At 45.7% G+C, this 15,836-nt stretch overlaps 1 protein-coding gene across 1 annotated transcript in view; it reads right to left on the bottom strand.

The window, feature by feature from the left end:
• Positions 1-8,785, bottom strand: part of ELMO1 (engulfment and cell motility 1) — a 536,712-nt gene extending 527,927 nt beyond the window's left edge. The window contains exon 1 of the mRNA XM_004418819.3: positions 8,379-8,785. The gene's annotated coding sequence lies outside the window, so the exon portion shown is untranslated. The remainder of the gene's footprint in view (positions 1-8,378) is intronic.
• Positions 8,786-15,836: the final 7,051 nt, after the last annotated feature.

Consider the following 15,836-nt stretch of genomic DNA (forward strand, 5'->3'; position numbering starts at 1 on the left):
CATTGAATTCCAATTGTGTCTTTTCCTTGCTTAAAATCCTCTGGCTTTCCTTTCCACTCAATCCAAATGTCCAGCTCCCAGAAGAGTTGACACAAGGCCTCTTCTAGACTTTCTCCCCACTACACTGATTGCTTTATTCCCTGGACACATCCTGTTCTTTCTTTTAATACTCAGCTTTCCAGATCTTTCTCAAAGTCACTTCATTTGTGAACTCTTTCCTCTGTGATCTGCAAATACTCTAAACATACATTTATCACACTCCATTATGACTATCCATTAATGGGTCTGTCGCCCATACAGTCCCCCGCCCCATGCTGCTCACATGAAGTCGGTCTTGTTATGTCCAGCAAGTGCCTTGACTACAGGACACAAAATGCAATCAAAATGGCTGTTGAATGAATGAATGAATGAAGTATTATGACGGGTGCTGTAAGCCTAGCAACATTTCAATTTGAAAATATTTATCTGCATTGTAAGCGTAAGCCACACATTTCTTATTAAAAACATACTACAATTAATAAATAAAGCTTTGGGGCCGGCGCGGTGGCGCAAGCAGTTAAGTGCAGGCACTCCGCTGTAGCAGCCCGGGGTTCGCCGGTTCGGATCCTGGGCGTGTACCGACGCACCCCTTGTTAAGCCATGCTGTGGCGGCGTCCCATATAAAGTAGAGGAAGATGGGCACAGATGTTAGCCCAGGGCCAGTCTTCCTCAGCGAAAAAGAGGAGGATTGGCTTGGATGTTAGCTCAGGGCTGGTCCTCCTCACATACATACATACATACATACAAACATAAAGCTTTATTTTGCGTCTCTCATATAAATCCAGGCAAATATTTCTCAAAACTCTGAATTGAGGAAGGGGCAGTAATTGAGAAAATAGGTCTGATGAGTCAAATTCACTTCCTGCCAGTAGAGTAAGTCTAAAGATGATGGAAACATATTCACTCCTTGATAAAAAGTTTTGATTTAACGTGATTTGTGCTGACTTGCTATAAAAGTGACAAGCACTAGAGAAAACAGAATTTAGTAGCTGATATAATAGTTTCTGCGCTTCTACAGAACTGTCATTATTAGGAGAGCTGCATGGGTATGTGTGTGTGTATGTGTGTGTCTGTCTCACACACGCATACATACACAACATACACTTACTATTTAGTGTATGAAACAATCAGTCCCATTCCCAAAACCTAAATTTTTGAGTACTCAGTCACTTCCCACAGAGTGGCCCACAACTGGAATAACCAGGGCACAGAGTGCACTATAAAGATGCTATGATAACGGTGGGGTGGAGCAGGGGTGAGGGTGGGCAGGAGCCAAGTAAAAACCAGCCTTACTGAGTGTTATTGGAATTCACTCTTCACTCAGTCAAAAATAATCTAACCAAGGCCCCTCCACTAGCTCTACCTCCCAAGCCACATGCCTTCTGAGGGCCAAGGGCAACGCCAGCTGTGGCTCTGCATTTGGGTAAAAGAGCCTGAAAAGAGAAAAAAAAAAAATTATTTTGAAATGCATTACACTTTGAAATTAAGGGTAATTGTGTGTAGCAGCCTGGAAAATATAGCTCATCTAGTACCGTTCAGCCACAGAACCCCACAGCACAAAACGCTGGCTCTCTAAATGCAATTTCAAAACTTAAAAAAAAAGGCATAAAGGGCGGAAGGAAGGGTGGAGGGTGGCTGCAGGGCTGTGACTTAAAGAAGGCTGCTGCTTGGGGAGACGTAGCTAGTATACAAGCCGGCAATATTTCTACATGGTTTAAGCCACTAGATGCTGCTCGGCGCTGCTACAGCAGCCAAACAGCGAAGGTAAATAAAAGGTTGACAGATAATTACGTAAGAAAATAAATGTGGCAGGATTAGGACAGAAATCTAATGGACAGAGTGGGAAAAGACCTCACTTGTAGCAGGACTCTAAAGCTTCTCCCCTGACCAGCTACAACGTCCTGGTCACACTAATAGAATGTCAATATCTATTACTATCCAAGTAGCCAAGGTGCATTTTACAAGCAAAGGAGGAGGCATTTCACCCTGTTAACTCATTCCACGCAGACATTTCCTTAGTCTTGTGCCAGAGTCCTCTGAATGAGCAGAACTGAGCTCTCTTACCCTCCTTCCTCATATCATTTATCTTATTCCCATTCTGTAAAGGTTATAGTTAATGCAGTAACCAGTGGCCAGAATGCAAGACTTGTGAGGAAACTGAGACGTAAAATCACTAGAAACAGACTTCTTCTGCCATAGAGTCCCCAGGGGGAGGAGGAGTTGCTCCCGAGGGGACGAACAGCAACGTCTGGAGACATTTTTGGTTATCCCAACTGGGTGTTGCTACTAGCATCTAGTGAGTAGAGGCCAGAGAAGCTAGTAAACATCCTAGAATGCACAAGAAGGCCCCACGACAATTACCCATCAATAGAGCTGAGGTTGAGAGCGCCTGAAATAGAGTCAACATAAAATGGGCAATCGCTTTAGGTAGAAAAAGACAGAATCGGTAGCCTCAGCAGCACCCAGTGGAGAAACCATCCTGGTTAAAGACTCCAGTCTCTGGTTCCCTTAGTTGGTATTAGTCTGTGGGGCAGGAGAAGTAGCAAAACTTATGACTAAAAAATACTCTGTTAAATGTACTCCCTAACCCCACACAGTCGCCCCACCAATTGGTCCCATGCTTTTGCTTTCACCATGACGCATCTGCAGAGAAAAAACTGTTGGCTAACAAATATGTGTCTATTCCCCTTTGTAAACATTGTTCTCATTTTTGATTAATGAATTGCATATGCTTCAATGTCATGAGCTTGGGTGATTGGCATGCTGTCCCTCAGAGAAGGATCCACTGACTCTCAAGGTTAAGAAGGTCAGCTTTGGAATGAGACATCCAAAGGGAAGCACCAACTCTGAAAAACTGGGCCTCAGTGGTGGGCAGACACATCCCTGGGTGCCATGGCAACCTAGGACACATCTATCAGAACCCAGGGCATTTCTACCAGCATACAGGAGGGAAGAGCCCCTTGCATATGCTGCAGCACAGCTCGATGTGGGAGTCTTAGCCTCAGACCAGGCTAGTCCAGGAGAACCAACAAGAGGGGCAAGTAACCAACACAGGCATCATGATTCACTGGAAAGAAACAGCAGGGGAAAAAGAGTCAGAAAAGCTAGGTGTAGGCTCAGGTTCACTCTCCAAACACCCCTGTGACATCTCATTCCTCCAAGCCACATCTATAAAATGGGATAACGATACTACACTGGCTATTCCCAACCATTTCCAAAACAGCATTCCAGAAGGAAGGGTGTCAGCTGTTGGTGCAAGGAGGAAAGTGCCCCATGGATCCTCTGACTCCAAGGCCACTGGGCCGTACTCAATCGGGGCTTACCTGATCATGGTGCCCTCAAACCACTGCTCCTGATCCAGCAAGTAAACCCACCCAACACACAGCAGTCCTGGAGGCCAGCAAGTAGTGCGTTTTCCAGTGTTTTCTACTAGAAGAAAGTTTTGTTCCCTGCATTAACTGTTAAAACTAAAATAGCCATAACCGTAGCCTCAACTCCTAAAATTGAGGTTCCAATAATAATCTTGCTCAGATTCTAGAAATCAGTGTTTGTGGGGGCCTAGAACACCGACTGAGAATCGTCATCTCCTTCTATTTATACATGTGACTAATTTCTCTACTCAGCACTATGCCAGGTTGTTGCTGTGGTTAATTCTGTTTGATGAGCTAGCATTCCTTCTCCCACAGGATTCCTATCGGCTACTTCATAGTTCACCCCACCTTAGGCCAGCGACAAAACTCTGCTCAAACTGTACCTGCACTTATCCTATGAAAGTTTATAAAACATTGTACTAAGTCACAACTTAACTTAATCATGGATCATAATAGTGTTTTGCAGGCTTCAGTTCCAGCTATTATAAATAAGTCCTAATTGTTAACAGTCAGACAAGCTAAATTATCCAAGGAAATGAAAACTGCAACCGGTGTGTGCATTGTGCACGGAGGCTGGCTTTGTTGTATCTAAAAATGCTATGCTAGGCATATTCAAAGGCTTTCACAGGCCACACACATTTCATGGGAGCCACACTCTGTCCCCTGGATGATTGGCCTTCAAAATCCTTATGGCTTGGACAGTGCTGAAACTGTCAGCCCTTTTTTCTTTGGTTGGCCAGTCCCAAACCCAGGTCAGCTAAAATGCCTAATCTAATTATGTATCACAGCAGTGTGGCTGCCACCAGAAGAGATTACTATTATCTTTGCAAACCTCTGAAAGTAATTAAAATCATGTATATGGGGAATACCAGCTGTAAAATATGAGAGGAAAAGTTGAGCAAAGTTCCAAAGACCTCAGAAGCAAAAAGATCTCAAAAGCTCTAAACTAAAACTTGGCCAGAAAAGACTATATGCAGTCATCTGATTCTAAGTATGGTTAAAGAGTTACTACAGATGAATCTACTGCTTCTCCACATCATTAACGTGAAAAACAGGCCACTTGGATTTCCAGTTTCGTCAAGATGGCAGCATCCGGGCCAAGCATACCATCAAGTTCTACAAACAGTAGCCTTCTCAAAGTTAAGTCAACGGCTGACGCTTTTACTACATCCTATTCAAAATTTGGAAATAGCATCTCTTACAGGAGATTAAAGCAATAGCATTTTGTTAGGGAGGAGGCACTAACTATTTCTTAAAGTACGGCCCTATGAACCACTTTCATCAGAATCTCTGGTAAACTGGTTAAAAACGTAGATTCCTAGGGCCTCCAGAATGATCAAAACAGATTTTTTTTTTAATCATGACCCACATTAAGCAATACATTTGGCATTAAGATTCGGTATCTGTTTTGTAAAACACTCTATTCTCATTGCACTCTTTTCTGTTTCATGTTTTAAACTGCTGGTCTGGACTCAATAAATTGATATGACCCGCTCCTGGATTGCAACCCTAAGCTTCAAAAACACTAGACTAGTTGACTAGAAGGAAGCAGAACTGGAGTTTCGTAATTAGCAACAAACACTTGAGGCTTTGTGATGCAGAGAGGGTTTAGTAATCCCCCACCTTTTCCAAATTCAACAGAATGAATGTCTTATAAACCAAACTATCCACTTGGATGGTTTCAGGCATTAAAAAGTGGTTGCAGGCTTCAGTTACAAACCTTAAGGGCACCCACTCTCTTAGATCCGGACAGGAAATGTCCTCCATAGGAATGATTACCTCTAAACCTTCAGAGTTAAGAAAGATGATAATGTAAGCTAAGTGTGCGCTCAGCGGAGCCCCTTGGCACACCCCCAGCCACATCCTCTCTGCAAGGGCTTCAAAGCACTCCCTTCCTCCACCTCTCCCCACCCATTCACACCAAACACCCATAGGGGAGTAAATTACTTTAAAACACTCAGCTTTGTCCTATCTCAATACCATAATTTAATAAACGCTTTTGATTGAGCAGCACTGTAGAAACCCCTCACCTGTTGTCTCTCCTTCATTTTTCTTCTCCTAGGCATTTCTCATCTTCTTTTTCCCCTGCCTCTGCCACCCAGCTTCTTCCTCCCTTACCTTCTCTCCTCCTCTGCCTTCACTTCCATCTGCTGGGAGAGCAGGGTAGGGTACATGAAAGTCTCTGGCTTCACTCCCCTCACAATATGCCCTTCTTCCTAGGGGAGCATTTTTTTGGCTAAAGCAACACACGCTTAGAGAAAAGACTTTCTCTAAGGAGAGTGATGAAACAAACACCAGATCTGAAGAGGGTATGTGTAATTAACAAAGTGTAATGGTTCTCCACTCTCCCAAGGAATCACTTCTCTGTTCCTTTCTTCGGTCTGAACTTCTACAGGAAGAGTCTCCTGAAGGCAGAAAAGGGTCTGCAAGATGGGCAGCTGGGCATGGGGGAGAAGACAGAGGAGAAACAGTAAAAGCCCGTTACCTGGGGTTCTTAATTGCTGCTGATGCTGCAACATTTTCCTGGTATATTTCCTTGGTGAGCCTCTCCCATAATAAGCACCTCTTCTTCAGTCAGTCAACAAGTATTTATTGAGCACCTGCTATGCTGGGAATCAGTTTAGATTCTGGACCTCTAAACAAGACAAGGTTCCTGCCCTCATGGAACTTCCATTCTAACGGGGGAGACAGAGAATAATCAAATAAACGAATATATAATGCCAGGGGTTAATTAGTGCTAAGACGGAAAATTTATACGAGGTAATCAGGGAAGGCCCTCTGTAAGAAGACAACTGAACAGAGACCTGAAGAAAGCAAGGGTGTGAGCCGTCTGGACATGTGGGGATAATCTCCTTGTGCAAAAGGAATAACATGTGCAAAGGCCCTGGGGAGAGAACTTGGTGAAAAAGAAAAATGTAAGGTAGTCAGAGTGGCTGCAGTTAAGAAGGGCAGAGAGATGAGACAAGGGAAGGTTGGAGGGGTGGGGTGTGGATATGGCCATCAATAGGACCACGAGTTCTATAGCCCAATGACTGCTCCAAGTCCTGAGTTCCATCAGACCCAGGTCTGGGCCTGCCTCCCAGCGTGCCCCTCCCTGACACCTACCAAGCTTCTGAGCCAGTTCCCTTCCCTCCTGACATCATCTGGCCTGCAGAGTTCCAACATTCCAGGTCATTCCCTCACAATTTCCCAAGAAGACAACCAGTCCATCTAATTAAAAAAAAAAAAAAATGAGTAATAAATGTAGTAGAAAAGAAGGCTACATGCACATTTAACCACAGCCCTCAAGAGAGAGGAAATGTACCACAGAAAAGAGCAGAGGTTCAGAAGGTCAGCTATAAGAAAAAGTCTGCTATGTGACAGCAGGACATCTGGCCTTCTAACTTATAGTCCCCAGTTTTGAAAACTGGGGGACAATGATCCTTGAAACGACCTTGGAAAGCAGGTATGGAGGTGAGATAACACGAAAAACCATGACCAGAGGAGGCCCTTAATAACAGCTGCTTCCAGCCTTTTCCATGTAAAAGTAAACCTGAGAGGGGTTAGAGCCCTCTAGTTCCCAAAATTACCCTCAAAGAGTTGATATACAGGTCTAGGTCATTAATTACTTTTATTTTATGGACCAAAAAAAAACCTCAGAAATTCTTCCACAGCCCCACCCACCCCACCCGCAAGTCACTGGCAGGGCCAAACGGGAAGCCCGCGGCCTCTGCCTCCGGAGGCAGAAACCTTGTCTTAGGTTCTCTGAAATCTTAAACATAACGAATTAGATCCGCATCATTTATGGCCAGCGGTGTTAGCAGGCCCATGGTCTGGGGCACAGGGCATCACAAAATATGCTCGGTGAGTCACAGGAGCTGTCCAGAGGCCGAGTCCCTCCAGGGGTCCAAGTCCTGCGGCTTCAGGTCAACACAGGTCCGGCCGCCAACCACCCCTGCCCTGAACTGCCAACTTCAAACTGCCCCCAGGCGGGAGAGGGTCACTCGGCGGGAGTCCCCAGCTCCGGAGACCCTTGCGATCACCCATACATACACACACACACACACACACACACACACGCTCACATGCTCGCCGCCCTCGCGCGCGCCCGCGACACAACGCGGACTTCCCAACCCCAAACACACGCGCGCACCCCCGGGCCGGCTGAGTTCTGTATTTCCTCTTCCTCAAAGCAACTCTATCGATCTCGGCCGCCCCTCTCCGCTCGGATTCTAGGGCCCCCAGAGCTCCGCTGCCCCCCTTCTCTGAAGGCGCGCCCAGTGCGCCCACTCCTCGATGCCAGGATCTCCCATCGAAGCCCCTGCCGTCTTTCCCGGTCCCGGCGGGGACCCTGGAGTGTCCCCGGGAGGCGGGTATTTACTAACAGTGGCCCCGGGACTCCCAGCTGCCCTAACCATCCCCTTCCGTCCCTCCGGGCCCTCCATCCCTCTAGCCCATCACCGCCCCCTCCAAGGAGCGCGGTCGCAGGGGGATTCCCTCCCATCTGCGAGTGCCAGAGAAAAGCCGGGAGTCCGAGCCGCCAATCCTTTCTCCAGCGCAGCCTCTCAGTTCTGCAAGCCCGCAATCCCACACTCTCTCTGTCCACAGTCCCCCAGCGCTGGCTGCGCAGCCCTCCGGCAGCCCCCTCCAGCCGGCCTTGGCCGAAACATCTCCGCGGCTTCCCGGGGCCCGCGCTCCATCCCCAGCGCCCCCTCCCTCCTCTTCTACTCCCACTCCAGCCGCCCCCCTCTGCCCAGACTTCCCCCAACTGCGGAGCGCCCTGGTGCGCCCGCAGCCTTCATCCCGCAGGGCGCCGCGGCCACCTCCGCCCGAGCCGCGGCGCCCCCAGGGAGGAAACAAAAGTGTCTCCACGGCGCCCAGCGTCCCCCAGAGCAGGACGCCTCCTCCTTGCCCCAACCCCAGCTTCCTCCCCGCCGCGCTGAGGTCAGCGAGTCGGGGCGCGGCGCCAGCCCAGGAAACTTTACGAACCTGCCCGGGGTCGCAGGACGGCGGCGGCGGCGGCGAGGGTTCCCAGCGATCAGGGCTCTGACGACCAGCGACCTTTGAAAGGGGGCCAGAGATTCTGTCGCCTAGCTCGGGGCCGCGGCGGTGTGGGTGGCTCTGCCTCTATCCCGTGCCCATCTTCGCCCGCTCTCGCTCGCCCGAACACACGCACTTACACTCCGGGTCGGCCGGCTGCTGCGCCGCCGGCTGCCGCTGCTCTCACTTCCTCTTCCTTCCTCCTGCTGGCCAGAGACACATTTTGCATCTGCAAGGCATCCCGAGATCAGCCGCGAACTCTCCTCCGGAGCCGGCGCTGCGGAGTGGCCGCCACCGCCCCCGGCACCTGCGCCCGGACACGCGTGGTTGAGCGTTCGCCTCCCGCCCGCGCCCTGGTGCCTGCCCACTGCACTTTGCCTGGGGGGTACCCACGACTTTTTGAAGTCCCCCTACTTAAAAAGAAGAAAACGTCAAACACCGTGCACGCCTCAGATCTGCTATAAATGTGTGCAGATCATGACTTCTCAGATGAGCTCACACGAGCGTTTTGCAGGGACTAATTAACTCCGTCACCCTCATAGCGCCACCTCCGGGAGGCCGAGAGCAGGAGGCATCTTTTTAGATGCTTTCATTTTCAGCAACTGGTTTGGAATTTTGGGGGGAAACTTCCGTGGGCTGTTTCAAGGCTACTTTAAGAGGCTGTGTATTTGTTTTGACGCTGTTCCTCTACCTTTGGACAGCGTGGCAAAAATAACAACAGAATGCTTCCTCCCCTCGCAGTCACTTATGCATTTACCGACTACAAGATTTATTTCTAATCAATTAAGCCAAGGACTCCCTAATTTTACATAACTTTGCATAAAACAAGATGTTCTACCCCCAACTTGGTATTTAGGGTACATCACTTAATTCATGCAACCTACTTCAGTCACTTTCCAAGCAGAAATCAAGCACGCTAACTCCCGGCCTAGCTGCCAGGAGGGAAATGACAATTGTTGGAAGGTTGCAGAAGAAACACTTGTCCTCTCCAAATTCATAAATATCTACATTGGCTCTCCCAGAAAAGGCAAAGGCAGTTGCTATGCATTTCACTCAGACTGGCACAGGAGGTAAGCTGGGAGCAGGGAAGCATTCGAATCTAAGGTGGAAGGCAAAGCTTCTCTTTAAGTTTCAACACCCCCCAAAGGAGATTTCAATTTTAACCCTGTTCTGGCTGTCCATTAGCAGCCAAGAGCTCCAGGCAGCTATTGAATGCTTGAAACGTGGCTAGTCATGAGATGTTCTGTAAGTGTAAAACAGACATGGGGCTTAATGGGGGAAAATGATGTAAGAGCGTGTTAATAATTTTAATGTTGATTACATCATTTCAAGAAATGATAGTAGCTTAGATGTAATGAGTCAATTGGGTTAATGTATTGGATTAAGATATAAATATATATATTATATATATATATACAATTTAAAATGAGTTCACTGATTTCCTTTTCATTTGTAATGTGGCTACTAGAAAAAGGAAGATTACTTTAGTAATCTCATTAGTGGCTCACATTATATTTCTAATGAACAGCCCCAATCTGACCCCTTATTATATGCATAACTTCCAGAGGCAGTATTAGTAGCAGGAATACTTAGGTCCAGATCATTATAAGCTAAGTTAAAGCAGGATGATTCCAGGAAAGTAACTTTTCTCTATTTCCTCATCTGTAAAACTGTAATGATATAATAATAACAGACAACAGGGCAACTATCAAATGAGGTAATTTAATAAGCAGTCAGTAAATGGATGCTATGAGATGCTTGTAATGATAAGTATGAATTTGATCCACAACGTTTTAGCTAAGGCATACAAAGACCTTAATATTAGTGCAGACATCATGAGCACTCAGTAAATGTTAGCTGTCATAACTGTCCCAAGAGTAAAGAGGGAACTCTGTGTCCTCTCCTTGAACAGCAATTAGACAAATCCACCTCCCTGTAACCTTTGGTCCCAGCTCTGCCCTCTGCAGTCAACATGGAGTAAGTCACATCCTTCCTCCAGGAGATAACCTCTCAGGTCTTTGAAGACAGCCATTGCATTCTACCTAAACATTCTCTTCTGAGGATTAAACATTCTCAGTTACTCTAACTCATCTTCATGTGATATGGTTTCAAATCTCTCTAATCTTAGCCATTTTCCCCTTGAAGGACACCTGTCTCTGCCCTTTAAAAAAAATTTGTTGTCATAAAATTAATTGACTAGTTAACCATTAAAGACAATTAATACAGCCTGAGCTCTTGTCAGTTATTTTTCAAATACATCTCACTGTTGATCCCAGTGCAAGGGGAAAACTGGAAATTCCTTGCTATGTTACTGTTAGGCCATATCCATGCTTATGGGGTTCATCTTTGGGACAGAAGCCCTGGGTCCACCTTCTCTATGTCTCTTTGGATTTGATTCAGGCATCCGGTGTCTCCCCATGTCCACAGAGTAGATTAGAACACTAGAGTCCTGGATGACACCCCACTAAGGGGCTCCCTCTGCCGTGGTGGGGCTCAGCATTCTTTGGGTTCACTGGTTCATTCAGTTACTAACAACCCTCTTAACTATGCAATTGTCAAGCCTTATTTTTCTATTATATTCATAAGGACATCTTAGAGATGTCAAATGCCTTAGAGAAATCCACCTCTACCCTAGGCTTAGCTGGTGGTCTGCAGTGGGCACAGTAGAGTGGTGGTGTCATGTACAAAGTCTCCATTTCTGGACTTGGTTGTTGGGTATAAATCCCACCATTGGCATTTACTAGGTGCATTACCCTATGCAAGTGACTTGACTCATGGGATTAAAACCACACCTACCTGGGAGGGTTGAGTGAGGATTAAATGAGTTAATACATGCAAAGTTCTTAGAAAAGGGCCTGGCACATAGAAGCACTCAATAACTGTTAGCTTAGCTATTATTATCCATAACAGTCCTCTGATCAACAAGTCATGTTAACAGAGTCCAAAAAAAGAGCAACACCCTCCCTTTTCCCATATATCAGTTTCTACCCATAGGGAAGGGAGAGAGCCTGTATCATCGCTCTGATGTTATTTAAGCTTCTGGTCAAACCTGGACCATTCAATTGTTAAGTTACACTGCAGTAGAGAGGACAGCCATTTTAGGGTAATGACCGGAATCCAAGTGCAGCCCTTCACTAGCACTTGCAGTGGGTCCACCTGGGCAGGGCTTAGACTCTGCAGATGGTCCAGCCTCATCTACGTCTCGGGTGGTAGGGAAGTGGACTCAGGATCTCCTCTGCAGGACCACCCATCTCAGTTTCAGGATGGAGAAGAGGAAGTAGGGTAGGGATAGTTGGCTAGAGAACAAAACTCAGTGGACCCTCAAATCTAACCTGCTCTCTCCAACCGTGCTTACAAGACGGCTTTACATTGTTGACAGCTGGAGAGGTGTGTTTGGGGAAATTTCCCATATTTTAGTACCTTGATCCTGTGTTTCCCATATCTTTATTCTTCCTTGTGTATGCAGAACTCCAAGATAGGAGGGGTAACTGGAAGTTTATCAGAATATCACCATGAAAACCCAAACTGCAAAAACGGCCTGTTATATTTTTCATCAATGATGACTCATGTTGATCAACTCTTTCTAAGTGCACACAAATATTGATTTCTACTTTATTAAAAAAAACTTATTGGACTTCAAATGGACATTGTGCATTTAATAATGCATTTAGTAATTTGCTTCAGAATTCTACTCCAATCAGCCTCAACTTCCTTGATCTATTGCTTGAAGAATCTATTCTCTTTTCCTGTCTTAGAATCAGGCTCATGTTGGCTTGACTCCAGTCTACGAACAGCTCTTGGAGGCAGAGAAAATGGCCTCAGCTCCAGGAGGCTGCGACACCAGAGGTAACAAAGTCCGGGCAGCAGACAGACACCTGCACTCCAGAGCCACTGGGGTCAACCCTGCATGCAGACCTCAGTTTCAGAGTCTGCTCCCTGGGGAACCTGACCTAAGACATCAGCTGTTCTCACGTTATGGATATTATATCCTCTCTTATTTACTGTGAGGATATTAATGATACTTCTTTCAAATTCTTCTTTTATTTGCCCTATGAACTCTATTTCCTTAGGTTATAGTTACTCAATGAAGACTGATGTCACCTTGGCTGGGTGCTTAACTTGGCGTATGTGATTCTCTGCTCTCCTGTCACTGCTGTTTCTGTTATCTGTAACTTGCAACTGATGATCCTGGGGAATAGGGAGACGGGCTGCCGGGTGGTGGTCCTGGGAGTTTATGTCTGTGTGTGGTCGCACTCTCTCTAGGAGATTTAAATGATTAAATGGAGCCCAGCCTCTTCAGCCCCAGTGCTCACATTCACTGCTCCACCTGGATACGAGGCTAAGGCCACGAGCTGCATAGCAAAGTGGTGATGGAGGGTGCAGAGTAGCCCCACAGTTAATCACCCTGAGTGCCCTTGGGCACCCTCCTGCCTCCATGTGTGTTTACACTGGACTCGGAGAGCTCTTGACCCAAATTGCTTCTACCTCTGTCATAGAAATATTCTGTTTGCGTGTTGGGCTGTGGTTTCCTCCCATTTTAATTTTCTCTATATCTGATCCAGTCTGCTCTCCAAAACTTCTGGTGGCCTGCTTTTCTTTCTTTTTCCTTCTTCCTTCCTTCCTTCCTTCCTTCCTCTTTCCTTCCTTCCTTCCTTCCTCTCTCCCTCACTCCCTTCCTTCCTTTCCTCCCTCCCTCCCTCCTTCCTTCCTTCCTTTTTTCCTTCGTTCCCTCCTTCCTTCATTTTCTCTCTCTTTTCTTCCTTCCCTTCTTCCTTCTTTCTGTTTTTTTCTGGACTGGCCACAACCCTTCTTTTTATATCTTTTCTTTCTTTTCAGGGGGTTTGGAACTAGAGGAGGGGTAGATGTGTGTGATTAGGACACGATATTTCCAAACTTATTACTTTTACATTTTCAAGGTTTATTCCATTTTCATTCTGCTGCCTTCTGTCCTGACACTATAATTAAAGTTTCTTTATATATTCTCTATTGGTTGATTCTAAAAATTGGAAAACAATTTACAGTAATTACTCACAGCTGAGCCAAATAGCATGCGTGGACCTGAAGAGAAGGAATATAATCCTATGTCATTAAGCCTGTCACCCCTGAAGAAGAATGCAACAAGGGTCAAGATTAAACAGACTCTGTCTTCTGACATTCTGTCAGTTGCCCAAAATTTGGGTATATTTTAATTTACTTCAAGGAGGCACAATGACTCTCTCTGTGATTTTGTTCCTCGGAGTTTTAAATTGCCAAAGCTTATTAAAGTCTTCCCTATTCTTAAGAATGGAATCCACTTTACTCTTGAAGGCAATCTCCACAGAGCCTCAGATGTTCTGTCCCAGTGTGGCCTACTGCTAGTGTTTTCCTAGGATTTCTTCTCATTACCCTCTAGTTATTTCCACTGTTTCTTGAATACCTTGTCTTCTGCTAAGACTCCTTATTTCCCTGAAATATGTACCCAAATACCTTTTTTTCAGAAAGTAACGAATGAGAGGTAAACTTTTCTAAGAATCTGCATGTCTGAAAATATCTTTTTTTGCAGTTACATTTGACTGGTAGCCATCAGAACGCTGAAAAACATGGCTTATTATCTTCAAGCTGATAAGAAGTCTGAAGCCAAAATGATCTTCTTCTTTTGTGGTTTGCCTCTGTGAGTGTGTGTGTGCCTATGTGTATGTGTGTGTTCATTTCCAGAAGCATTTAGAATCTTCTCATTATCCTTGCATCCTGAACTGTTATCAGGATGGAAATGAATGTGGGTATTTTCACTGTTCCCACCGGCACTACAATAGGCCTTTTCAATCTAAAGACTTGTGTCTTTTCAACCAAGAGAAATTTTATCTATATTTTCTTCATTTTCACCCCATTTTCTATAGTCACTTTTCTGGAAGTTCTATTTAAATCAATATTGGACCTTCTGTGTCAAGTTTCCATATCTCCTACTTTTCTTCATTTTTTTGCTCTGTGATCTTTTAGAAGAATCCTGACTTTATCCTCTGACCCTTTCATTGAATTCTTTTAGTATCAGCCATCATGTTTTTTAGTATTTCTGATTGTTTCTTTTTTCATAGTATCCCATTCCTCTTTTAGGGACATAATATCTTCTTAAATCTCTTCTGAGATTTGAATTAAAAGCTGTTGTGTTTTTTTTTTAATTCTCTCTGTTTCCAGAATCATCTGTTAAATTGAGTTGCACTTTTTCTGTTTGTTCGTCTTAGTTCTTATCTCTGGGACTGATGGTTTTCTTTGATAGTCTAGTGATCCTAGATTATCAGCTTGTATTCCCTAATATTTATATCTGTGAACATCGAGGGTATATGTGTGGGTGTATTCAGCCATTACTAAAGTCTGTTTTCCCAGCAGACCTCTCCTCAGAGTGTGAAGACTGCCTGTGAGCCCTGTGGACAGGAGATATAGACAATTCTCTCTATGAGGTGTCCACACACAGAACCAGCAAGCACAGTCCCATCCCCTCAACTCACAGCTCCCAGTCTCTGGAATGTCAATAACAAACTTGGAGCCCCAGATTTTTCTAGGCAAATCTTTTCTTCAGATAGTAGCTCTCCATTTTTAACTAAGTGGTAAATAGAATTGCTGCTTGTCTGTCTCTAAATGTAGATGGACCCATGGGCCCCGCTGTACCCAGTCCTATAACTAAATTCCTTGATTCTTGCTCCACAGACCATTCTTGCTCCCAGTGCCTGCAGCCTCTGAGCTTGGAGCCAATATGGGGTTCGCTGGACAGATTTGCTCCTGTGCCTTTATATCACCCTTCTCCTGTGTCTGCCCCAAGGAACAGCTCCCTCCGCTCTGGTGGACAATCACTCAGATCCAATCTGCTTTCTGTACTATATAAACTCATCAAAGCTCTGGCCTATGGTCTCCCTTTCTGTTCTCCCTGTGGTTTCCTTATTGATCCACCTTTGTATTCCTTTACTGTTATTTCAGTGGGATTTGGGGGAAGAGGTGAGAAAACCCAAGTGCTCAGGCTACCATCTGCAACCCAAACCCCTCTTAATTTTCTAAACCACTTTAATCTAACTCAGCACCCACTCACCGAGTTGACTGGAGAACAAATCTCTGTCAACTGTATGGGTCCATCACCCCCTCCATGATCATACGAGTGAGGGGGAATGTTTATAGGCGACCCAAGAGAGGCTTCATGATGGAGCCTCCATGTTGAGGGCAGACAGGTCTGCTGGTGTTACCTGCTCACTCTCAGCCACGTGTGGCCACGGAGATCTCGCCTGCCATGGTTTCCAAAGCCCTGGTGCTCAGTTCCCAGTGCTCCACCCTCCATGCAACAAAGCCTTCCCACTCCTTATGGGCAGGATGGCTTACCAGGATTCTTCCAAATGTCAATGTCATGAAGATTTTTTAAAAAAGAAAACAAAAGCAGTACGAAAA

This window comes from Ceratotherium simum, chromosome 1 (genome assembly GCF_057802395.1).
Source record: "Ceratotherium simum simum isolate JZ-2026a chromosome 1, ASM5780239v1, whole genome shotgun sequence".
Taxonomy (NCBI): Eukaryota; Metazoa; Chordata; class Mammalia; order Perissodactyla; family Rhinocerotidae; genus Ceratotherium; species Ceratotherium simum.